Genomic DNA, 12,477 nt, shown 5'->3' on the forward strand with positions numbered 1-12,477 from the left:
TTCAGATAAATTGAAATCATGTAACTTTTCTCATCATAATGCAATAAAAGTTAAAAAAAAAAAAGAAGATGAAAGTGTTAACCATGAGGGCATGACCTCTAATGAAAAGTACTCAATATGTTTTCTCTTGAAGTGATGTCTATTTATGCATTTTATACATAAGCTCAGGAGAAATAATTTAATAGAGAATATTCTAAAAGACTGAAAAAAAAAAACCATTCAGGTTTTCCAAATCTCTATAAACACTCTTGACTAGGAAGTGGATGGGCATTAGAGTAACAAAATATCAAAGTAACCTGAAATATTGTCATATTGAGTTCTTGTTCAGTCCATGTAGGTTTGGGGGTGAATGGCATGAAAACTTCAGCATTTTATTTTGATAAAGATTATGGCAATGGAGCTGTAAATTTTATTTTATTGTACTGGCATTTTGGATGGCTGAGGGTATGTTACTTTATTTTTGACTTCATGACCAAATCATTAACTCTTAGCAACAATATGAATGTGGTATGTACAATACAAACAAAGAAGACCAGGGCAGAGTTTTTAGTTTCAGCAAAAACACACTCTCACATTTTATCTATTCTGGGGTTTGTTCATCAGAAACACAGGTGCTGTCTCAAAATATTACTAAAACATGGCTCTTTAGTCTGCAGGTGGGACACATGGTATTTAAGTCCTTCCCTGGGCTAGATTTGAGGAGACTATTGACACAAAGCCAATGGCTTTGCAAATGCTATTGTTCTTCAAACCTAGTGTTATCACAGGTCTCCTGCATATGTGTTTTCGGGGGCTCAGTTCCTAGTTCAGCACTTCCAAATCCTGCTGATCCCTGAGATGGAACAAAGCTCTCAGAGGCAATCAACTGCTCTGGCCATCCCAGGTGCCAAACACACACACAATGCCCTTTTATTTATGGAAATACAGATCTATTCTGCATGCTCTCAGAGCTCAGTACAAATACCACCCCTTTCCCACAGGCGACAGGAAGGATGTGGTTTGAAGGACATGGTTGCTTCATCTGAATGTGCAGTTGTTCTTCAAAAGAACTCTTGTTTTCATGCTGGGCAGATGCTCTACTGCATTTTAGAATACACAGCTCAGCCATACCTCAAACTTACTTTCATTTCTCTAGAGTGGACAATCAAGGAGACCATGGATGATTCTTTTCCTTCCACCTCCAGTGGAAACATACTAAAAATGTGCTCATCATCAAAAGATATTTTTGTGAGCTCCTGACCTAGCAATACTTTATGTATTCATCATCAACAATAATACCATACTAACATTACCAGATAAAATGGTCAGAACCATCCAGTGGTTTGATCAAATCAGCTTATTTTGTGTCTAATCTAGGGATAAATATATGGACTCCTCCCAGCAGTGGAGAAAACAAACATTATAGAATGCACCCCCACCACCAAAGCTGTAATACAGTCATGTCCCTCACTGCCACAAAGGTAAATATTTGCAGAATTATCTTACTTTCACCTGAACGCAAATGTGAGCCACAGCATCACTGGCTACTGCTTAACATGGAAAAGTGTTAACACACAACACAAAGTATCAAGTCCAGAGCATCATCCACTAGCTCCTTCTTTAAATCCAATGATGCACTAAGAACAATCATGTGTGGAGGAGTCACATTTTTTATTTCACATAGCCTGCATCCTGGGAGCTGTCTTCCTTTTCATTTCAGAAACACCGTGTGTTCTGAATGCCTTCTCCACAGGCCTACTCCTTTTTGTTTGTTTCTCCCCTGCTCTTGACTAATCAATCCCCAGCTGCCAGGAATTTTCTTAATCTGTACATGATCTCCTATTTGGGGTCTAGCATCTCACATCATTCTGCCATCCTTATGCCCCAACTAAATCCGAATCCCCAACTAAATTTACAAACATGTAGCCAGGATGTATTTCCATTCCATGCTCTTTTACCTTACAAAGGATGCACTGCTGGTTACCAGTTGCTTCTTCAGCTTTGCACAGAGAATCCTCTCCTCTCTATGTGCTTCCTGTACGGTTACTAGCTCAAGGAGAGCTACCTTTTAAGAGAAGTGCTTCAGCAATAGGGTAAGTTCTTGCTTCTGAATTCCTTGCAGTCTACTCACTCCTTAAGTTTTCTCTAACCACTTCTTGTTTTTCACCCATCAGTTGTAGAATGTATGATCTACGAGAGACTCTCCAGAGGAATATAGCAACAGGAATCAAGGAAAAGAAGAATGGAGATTTGATGGGGATATTTTATTGGTAACACTCAACTTGAAATACCATGTCTGAGAAATTGTACACAATGCTCTGTGCCAGGTGGAATATTACTCTCACCCCAGCATGTTATATAAACGTCTGCATTTTCTTCCCTAAGAAGAAATAAATGACTCTGGATGAAATGTCGGAGCCCTGGTTCTTCAAGAGTCCACATCTCACTGCAAGATGCCAGGAACATTTCACCTTGTGTCATGCTCTGAGCTTTGTGTAGTTCTTATGTAAACCTCGGTCTCCAGACACATTCCGATCTGAATTTATTTCAAATTCTAAACGACGCTTATTCCATTCCTCTCACTTAAAATTCCAGTTGTGATTGGAACAGACACACTTCATTTACCTTCTGTGCGGTGTTCAGTGAACCACATGTTAGGTCTCACCCTGGCAGGTGGCATTCAATCCTTCATGTGTCTCTGTATCAACTGATTAAAGCTTTGCTTTTATTTCTAAGAGATGTTATGACCTTCAATGTCATCTTTCTTGACAGCTTTTTGAGACTAGAACATGAGGAATCTCGCAAAATAATATGATAAATAATAACACTCTTTCTCTTTCAACTCTACCATTCACTTGTCATGGCACCAAGTCATGTCCCAATGAAGGATAAAACCCAACTTCCCCTCTGTGGTCTATTTTAGCCAATTTTCCATATACTGAATGATATAAAATAAGGTAACTTGATAAAATGCCAGAGGCAAACTCGGCTTAGTACCGTCTGGCTTGTGCGAGGCAAGTCACTTAGGGATGAGGCCCCGGGGAAGGTCAGCTCTCCAGGAGAAACTGACTCTTTGTTGGGTGCCTGTGACTTTCCTGAAGGAGGTTTAAGGCAGAAATGACAGGTAGCTTAAGAGTCAACTATCAATCCCTGAGAAAGCAAAGGAGCTGAGCAGCCGCTACACTGCACAGGGTACTGTGCAGGATTGTAGGAAGCTGCTGCCATCCCTATCAATGGCTGACAGCTATAAGCCTCCATCTTTATATATATATACTCATTAAACATCCATAGGTATGTATGAGCCTGTATGTGGATGACTATGAGTACGTGATTTCTTCGGCTCTCATGCAGGGTTTTCCAGGGATGCTAAAATTCTTTGTTATGCCAGAAATTGGCCCTAACTCCCTATGGTAATAAAGGAATGCCTTTCTTTACTTTGACAAACTTCCTCTGGCTCAACTTTATTCTTTCCCTTCAACTCAAAATACCATGGCTGATCACTTCAAACATCCTCCTGCCAATATCCACCACTTCCCAGAATTTCTGCCACCGATGCACAGCCTCCTAAAAGATTTCAGCTCCAAATAAGGTCACTATTTTATTTCTGTTCTTAAGAGCTTAGCTATTACGTTCTGATAAATTCTTGTGACTTCATGGATGAGTGCTGGGGCAAAGCCTTTGTCTTAACATCCCTGGGATCCCAACCCTGTCCAGATAGGAATCTGTGCCCTTTTCTTTCAGATTTTAATTTGTCTTTCCAATCTAACATGATGTTCAGCCCATACTTCCACACTCCCAATGAAGTCCTCTGGTCTTTAGAGGTAAGGTAATCCAGAAAGTAAAAGTGTGTGTAGCTCTCTCTTCTCTCATGAATTTATCCCAAGCACACTTTTGCACACCCAACTCCTAAGAAAGTTTTTATTTTTTTTGATTCAACCCCAATCTTCTCACCTCTGTTCCAGACCCTATCTGCGCCCACTTTATCTACTTATCATGTGTAACATCTTCTCCCATTGGCTTTTGTGCAGCAGGGCCTTGGAGCTGGCAGCTGATTTTAGGCTTTGGTTTTCCACTATTCACTGAGCTCACACTGACAGCCAGGAATCACTTGAGTCTTTATACCATTGCTATCTGCAAACACTATAAATCAAGGTTTTTATCTCCCGCCCCTCCCTTCCTGAGGCCTTGGTTTATCAGAATGGTACCACTTGTAAGCATTCTAGACACAAACAGAATAAAACCTGCTGGGATCTCCTTCCATCCAGCCTCTTTCACACTCTAGTCCTATGGCCTTCATCCTTTCCTGCTCTGTTGATCAGGGTCATTTGGACTCAACTCAGCCATTTGCACCTAACCAATCTGAAACTGCCTTCCATTCCTATCGGTTCCTCCCAGCAGCTGCTAGTTCCAAGGTAATCAGTAACTCGCTGGCTGACGACTCTATCACTATGGTTGTGGGGGCTGGTGACTCCACTCCACCTGTGGGATTGAATGTCACTGACTATTCCTTCTTCATAATTCTCTCATCTCATTGTAACATTTCCTGAATTTCTCCTACCCATCACAGCCCTTTCCTCCCTGATTTCTTTTCAAGGTCTTTTTATTTCCTGCCATTTTGCTAGATCTAGCCCATACTCTTTCCCTGGCTCGGCTTGGTTCTTCTCTTCTCTTCTCTTCTCTTCTCTTCTCTTCTCTTCTCTTCTCTTCTCTTCTCTTCTCTTCTCTTCTCTTCTCTTCTCTTCTCTCCTCCTCCCTCCCCTCCCCTCCTTTCCTCTCCCCTCTCCTCTCCTCTTCTCTCCTTCCCTCCCTTTTCCTTCCATCCCCTCCTCTCTTCTCTCCTCTTCTTCTCTTCCTTCTTTTCTTTTCTTTTTTCTTTCCCATTTTTATGCTGATCTCATCAGTTAATCCATACTGTAAACATTAGCAAGGTATCACTCATAAAGAACCCCTGCCTCTCAAACAATCCCTTGTATTTCAGGTACAATGGTCACGGTCCATGTAGAGGGTTCAGGTACCAGGTATGCCAGTCCCAACATCATTCGATGGAACCTCCCTTTCTTTACTCTGCTGGTTCTTTTCCTTGAGCCCTTTTGTCTTCTTCTTATGGTATAGTTGATATTCATGAGTATGCTTCTCAGTCTGTGTATTAGTCAGGGTTCTCTAGAGTCACAGAATTTATGGGTAGTCTCTATATGGTAAAGGAATTTGTTGATGACTTACAGTCTGTAGTCCAACTCCCAACAATGGTCAGCAGCAGCTGTGAATGGAAGTCCAAGGATCTAGCAGTTACTCAGTCCCACAAGGCAAGCAGGTGAAGAAGAGAGAGCCTTTCTTCTTCCAATGTCCTTATATAGGTCTCCAGCAAAAGGTGTGGCCCAGGTTAAAGGTCTATGCCACCACAGCTTTAATCCCAGATGACCTTGAACTCAGAGATCTTCCTGTCTTAATCTTCTGAGATTCATAGCCATTATGCCTCAAGATCTCCCTGCCAAGATTCAGGTTGGAAACTTGTAATCTCTCAGCCTCCAGATTAGGATCACAGGTGAGTCTTCCAAGTCTGGATTGCAGTTCATTCCAGATATAGTCAAGCTGACAACCAGGAATAGCCACTACAGTCTGCGACCCCACGCCTAAAACACTGCAGATTCCCTCTTTGTCTTGAGCTACCTCTGCAGCTTCACTTCTTCATTTTCTGGGCTACACACACTTTTGTCCTTTCTATGTCCCCTTCCCCAAGTCCTGAGTGCTTGCTCCCATCTACCACAGGACTGTTGCATGCACCGTCTTCTGCCTCTGCTTCTTCCTTCTTTCCAAGAGAACTCAAGTGTGTCTTTCTGATCTTGGCTCACTGAAAGGTTCTAAAATGGAATAGCCCCTGACTGTTCCTTATCTGCTCCAAACTCATTACAAAACTTTCTGAATTGCTAGTTAGATATAAACTGATAAGTTGCCCGTGATGTAGGAGAGATCTATCATCTTCACACTATTTCTGGTTTAATGAACAGAGTGTAAAGTCTTTCAGAGTAACAGATGATCATGTGGTTTTATGCTTTGTCCATAAAGCATGTAATGGACTATCACTATTTGTCCGCATATATCACACACACACAACTTTCCATCTAACCTGAGGTATACTTCTCCCTGAGAGGGGGTGATATAACGATACCCAAGGCTACATTACTATAAACTGCAGAAGTCTCTGGCAAACTGGGATATGTCTCCCAGCTTTGGCTGACATAACAGGATAAATAGCTACACATAGAGTTCTCTTTGCGAGTGGAATGCTCCTGGGGTCATAGCTGATTCTATGATAGAAGAAACATCCTCCACAGTGCAGTGCTCCTAAGAGGGTTATGGCTGCATTCATCATTTTGAATTTTATCAGCCCCAGTTCTGTTTATCCCCAAACCCCCTTTTTTGTTGCTTCCCATAACAAATTAATCTTGTTATTTTAATAATATTCTGAGCAATAGGTTTGGTGCAGCTAGGGGATATTGTGGTTTGAAAGAGATGTAGCCCTGGGGGTATCATGTGTTTGAATACTTGGGTCCCAGTGGTGGTGTTGGTTTGGAAGTTATAGAGCTTTTAGGCCATTGAGTCTCATGGGAGGATGTGGGTCACTGGCATGAGTCTTGAGGTTTTGTAGCCTGGCAGGCCTTCTTTCACTGTCTGCTTCCTCACAGGGTTGCCAAATGCCTCAAGCTCCCTCTGCCATGGCTCTCCTGCCACCAATGCATCTCCTCTCATACCATGAGCCAAAATAAACCCTTCCTTCAGTAAGCTGCTTCTTGCCAGGTATTCGATCCCAGAAACAAGAAAGGTAACTGACTCAGGAGGGGAAGAGAGGACAGAAATCAACCTTTAGAGAAGCTGCAGTTGATGATTACAGGATAAATACTGTCTTCCCTCCTGAGAGACTCAGATAGGCCTGGGCTCTGCCTGAGTAGACAAAAGCTGCCCAGCTGTAGCTATGATTCAGATCTCCCACTTTCAGTTCACCAAGTCCATTTTTCTAAGCCCCCTAGAGGGAGACTGCACACCAGCAACACATCACTGTCTGTGTGCTCTCATCCTCTGCCATGGCACTGAAATGCCCCATAGAACACCCTCCTGCAGTTGCTGCAGGAGGAGGGGTTGTTTTTTATTTTTGCCTCTGCACACTTTCTTTTTAGGCACTGGCTTCTGGACCTGGTTCAAGTACCTGGAAGGGGCTTTAGGAAGCAAGCCACATCTCTGATTTTGGTAGATCTTTATATCATACCCATGTTTAAATCCTGAGTAAGCTGAAAGGTCCCAAATATGTTCTTTTCTTGAGCCAGGATGTGAGCAAGCTATTGTGAGGTCAGAAGATGTTTTCATCACACACAATGCATATGTGGCACTGTGAACTCTCCAATTAACCATAAGAAGAATTCTTATACACTAGTGTTTGGGACTTTGGAGGCACAGTCTATGAAATGGAGCCCTCAGACTCTTAAGGGAAGTAGTTTCTTGGGATGGAGTTGCTGGAGAGAGAGGCTTAGCATTCATGTCTCCTAAGTACTGACAAGAAGTCCATATAAAATGCAGAGTGTTTTAATATTCAGAACCCCCAAGTTCCAGAGACATAAATACTTCCCCCTTTCCCAACTCTATTGTGCTATCAGTATACAATTCTAATAAAACTCAAATGTAAATGCTGCTATTTTCAGACCAAAGAATGAAACTTCACTTATTTCATAAGAAGCATCTCCTAAGACAGACATGACTTTCATATAATCTCTTTGTTCCTTTTTCCTTTGACCTAAAGAGAATTCTGTAAAGGACACTGAGAAAATGAAAACAGCTCACAGATCAGTTAAGTCATTCAAATTACAGCCAAGGATAATTGCAGCAAATGCCATCTGAAGTTACCTGAAGTTGAAGAAGAGCCAAGAAAACATTCAGTGATAGTGAACAGATACATGCGTTTTTCCAAGTTGTTGATGTGATGAATAAAATGTGCAATTGAGATGAAAAGCATAGGCAAAGAAACTTCTCTACTTGGGTAGCCAGAGAGAGAGAGAGAGAGAGAGAGAGAGAGAGAGAGAGAGAGAGAGAGAGAGAGAGAGAGAGAGAGAGAGAGAGAGAGAGAGAGACAGAGACAGAGACAGAGACAGAGACAGAGAGACAGAGACAGACAGACAGACAGACAGACAGACAGACAGAGAGACAGAGACAGAGACAGACAGACAGACAGAGATACAGAGAGAGAGAGAAAGAGAGAGAGAGAAGTGGAGGGAGAGAGGAGACAAGGAGGGAAGGAGAAAGAGAAAGGAAGAAAGAGACTAGGAAAGAAAGGGAGGGAGGGAGAGAGAAAAAGAGGGGGAAAGAGAGAGGGAGGGAGGGAGGGAGCATACATGAGACAGGGAGAGAGAATGAGACAGCATTTATATGGAAGGTTTATGTAGAGGTCAGAGGTCAACTTTGACTATCATATCTCAAGCTCTGTTTATTCTCTTTCCCTCCTTCTCCCTCTCTCTGAGACAGGGCCTCTCACTGCCTTTGGGTTCACTGATTTGGTTAGGCTAGCTGGCCACTGAGACCAAATATTCCATCTATTTTGCTTCCCTCACACTGATATTACATGTGTGAGCCACTTTTGAAAAAAATTTATCTTCTTTTTCTGTGTATGAGTGCATGCCATACATACAGTACCTATGGAAGCCAGAAGAGGGCTTTGCATTCTCTGGCATTGGACCACAGATGGTTGTGATCACCGAGTGGGTTTTAGGAACCAAATCTGGCTACTATGCTAGAGAAGGAAGTGTGGAGGCATCTGTCTGTTTCCTTCTGAGTGTTTTTTTTTAACTGGGTTCTGTGGGTTGACCTCAGTTGCTCATGTCTGTACAGTAAGTGCTTTACCAACTCAGCTATCACCTTCTTATAAAGATGAACTTTCTTTGCTGGGAATGTTTCAGAATGAGCTTGATGGGGGAACATACAGTAAGCCCAGGAAGAGCTATCCCAAGCTTTGGTCAGGGAACTTATCACAGCTTTGAAGATGGGGAGACTAGGGTTGAGTGAGGGGGAGTGATAGTGGCCTGAGTGGCCAAGTTTGGGCAAGATTGGTTGCATTTTGTGATTCTTTCTTCAGGACTCATGGGGCTTTGATGAATTATTATTTGAGTTCATCAAAAACATCCAAAGTATTTTGAGTGGTGGGTTTGCATACTACCAACCAGAGATAGGAGTAGAATGTAGGGTCAGCCTACATGTGAATGATTAAAATTTTGGCATAGTGTAATTTCGTTCATTGAGTCGGAAAATGAAATACGATTGTTGTGGGTTAGATGTGAAATTTCTTCCATGATTGACAGTTCTCAGCTGGCAACAATGTTGTGGGAAGTGGTTGAACCTTATGAAGATGGGAGTCTTGTGGGAAGAAACACATCACTGGGGACAGGTCTTTATGTAAGCCTGTCTTATGCTTCTATCTGTGTCCCATCTGTGGAAACACTGTGACTAACAACTTGACATTCCAGCTTCCACGTCTTCTCCATAGTGATGGATTGCAGCCACTCAAACAGTTAACAGTCAAGATATGCCTCATTCCTTAGGTATTTTTTTGTCAGGGATTTTGACACAGCAATAAGAAATGTAACCAAGAGAGGGATCTTAAGTAGGATTGATTAGTATATTTTAATATTGGTATCTGATATAGAAAAGAGAATGGTTTTGAAATTTTTGGTTCATCCACTAAGTAGGCACACACACACACACACACACACACACACACACACACACACACATGAGTCCACATTTAGGATGGAGTAGTGGAGAAAGATAAAGGTAGGTGAGGGGTTTGGTATAGTCAATGTAGAGGGGTGATGTGCTTTTACATAGATCAGGTAGCTCAGGCAATATAGAGAAACACCTGGGAGTCAACAGAGTCCACCCTAGGGCCTACTGAGTGGAGCAAGATGGGGAGAGGATCTTGACTGAAGGGAAAGAATAATTACAAATATTCCCAAATTATACTCATGAGTGAGTTTAATGTCTGTTACAGCCTGAGAGTTTGCTTCAAGGCCAAGGCTATGGAATCCTTCTTTAAATTAAGTTATCTCAAGATATGTTTATTTTCAATCCATGCTTAAGTTCAGTTACGATGTCCGGGATAAAGTAGGATAAGTAAAGGTATTTAATTATTGTTTTCTTTTCCAGATCCTCAACAGAATAATTACTGAGAAACTCTGTTGCCCAGAAAACGTCTATTAGAATTATTGAGTACCAAGAAAACTACAAAGGCAGTGAAGAGGGAGAATGCTGTATTTATATCCTATACCACAATCAATGATTTTGGGTTGTTGGAATACATCATTACTGGGGAGGTACCTTGCATTTATATAGGAAGTTTAGAATGGTTAAAGTTTACATCTGTCATACGCTGATCTATTCATCCAAATGTGCAGGCTTTATTCCCTTCCAAAAACAATGGTTTTGCTATCCAGAACCTCTAGGTCTGAGTCACTGAATGACTGAAGGACACCAGCTTGTCAAAAGCTTTCAGTGTGGCTCAGGGAATTCTCCCAGACCCACAGTTGTCATGGGCCTTTGCACAAAGTGATTCTGATTTACTGTTTATTACCCAGATAACATAAATACAACAGCAAGTCAGTTCATGCATAAGCCTGCACTTAAATCCACAAAATGCTTGGGATCCTCTTGGCAGTTAAAATTAGAACTCAGAATAACGAAGCACCCAGTACAAGAACTATATCTCTTCTGCGTGGCTTATTTTATCTAAGCCTCCAAGGTGTTATGTTAGGATCATCCCGGTCTTACATAGCTAGTAAACCATAGTGGGTAAGTTGAGTTCATTTGTCTAACAGCCACCCAGACAATCCTTTGCTGGAGATTGTTCAAAACGTCCAGCCAGACTCCAAACTATACACTGCCACAACTTGCCCTTGGCTTATCCAGGAAAATAAAACTCAGATTCTACTTTACAAATTTTCCTGGAAACTACTTACAATTCAACAGGCCAGTACATGATTGCATGACGGTGTATGCAGCCCTATGGGAACCTTTGTGTATTTGTGTGCACACATACATGAGGTGTAGGGTGAATGAACAGGGAATAAAATTTCCCCCTAGATATTGAGTTTCTAGAAGTTACTGAAATTTTCTGCATGTTCTGCTCTATGGCTAGCCAGCTTCTGTTTCTTCCCCAGAGATAGGCATTGTATCTCAGCAGACAGAGAGTGATACAAGGGAATCACCTCATGCTTGCTTGATACAGAACAGTGAGTGGCCTTGTACTGAGCATTTTCTAAGTCTTAGAATATGAATGAAAGTATTCTTTTTCTCACTCAAACTGACTCTTTTAGGATTATATATGTATACATATGCATATATATTATGTATACATATATATGTATATGTAAATACACACACATATATATTTAAATTAGCAAGTTTCTTTATAGCATTTTTAATGTTCCCAGTTTTGTTTCCTCAAATCAAAAGCAAAGTAGAAGATCTACTGCTCTCAAAGGGGTCTAGTTGATTCTGGCTACCACATCACATCTTTTCTATTTTTCCAATTGAGTTTAGAATGCTTATTCTTCCAAGGGACACCTACAGAATTTCTGATTATTGTTTATGATTAGCGCAGAGATGGCTTCCCCACATAAATTTCTGTGCTGTATCCCTAGCTGAGACACATTTATTTCCTCTAAGCTCCCTCTCAGCACTTTATTTGTATCATTGTTATAAATATTAATGCCTCCCTTTGCATTGTGCCCCTTGTACATGCATCTCATCTTCCTCACATAAACAAGCTGAGTCCCCTGGGGGAAGGGCTTACATCACCTCTCTCTGGCATCACTGAGGTTGCACATCAAGTGTACTTCACAAAGACAAGAGACTTAACATTTATTTTGTGACTTGAAGTGTACAAGGGCCCCCTGGCTCCTTGGGAAAATGTTGATGGGAAACCAGCTTCTGTGATAAGGAGAATGTAGTGTTGTTTCCTGATTCCTTGTTCAAGCTTTATTCAGGTCTTATCTTCTTTCTGGATCTGGCTGTGCAGAATTTTACTCTTTTGTCATCAGTAAAAGATGAGGGAAAGAGGCAGGAAGAAAGGAGAGAGGAGAGAAGAGAAAAGAAAGAAGAGAGGAGAGAAAAAAGAGGAGAGTGAGGGGGAAAGAGAAAGAGACAAAGAAGGGAAAGAGAGGGGAAAGAGAGAGAGGGGAGGGAGAAGAAGAGAAAGACTCTCTCTCTCTCTCTCTAATAGTAGTCAATACAGCCTAGGACACAGCCTTCCTGGCCATTTCTGGCACTACCTAGCATGGCAACTTTAATTAACAAGATTTCTAACATGTCATTTCAGTTTGAAGTTTCTTATTATAAAGAGATTCTAATTACTTGCAATAGAATGCACCGAAGACATACATCTATCCAAACACCAGTAAACTCCTTAGCAGTGTGTAATGTTAAAGTCAATTTTTGTCAGTTGAAATCAAAACTTTGTAAAGC

The 12,477-nt window shown here is 41.5% G+C and overlaps 1 protein-coding gene across 5 annotated transcripts in view; it reads right to left on the minus strand.

Moving 5' to 3' along the window:
- Chrm3 (cholinergic receptor muscarinic 3) overlaps positions 1–12,477 on the minus strand; it is a 486,665-nt gene that overhangs the window by 198,802 nt on the left and 275,386 nt on the right. The window contains exon 1 of one of the 5 annotated variants that reach the window (XM_031359191.1): positions 1,938–1,969. The exons of the other annotated variants lie outside the window; for them this stretch is intronic. The gene's annotated coding sequence lies outside the window, so the exon portion shown is untranslated. Of the gene's footprint in view, positions 1–1,937; positions 1,970–12,477 lie in introns of those variants that run through there. 5 annotated transcript variants of the gene reach the window in all.

Source organism: Mastomys coucha, unplaced genomic scaffold, assembly GCF_008632895.1.
Source record: "Mastomys coucha isolate ucsf_1 unplaced genomic scaffold, UCSF_Mcou_1 pScaffold7, whole genome shotgun sequence".
Taxonomy (NCBI): Eukaryota; Metazoa; Chordata; class Mammalia; order Rodentia; family Muridae; genus Mastomys; species Mastomys coucha.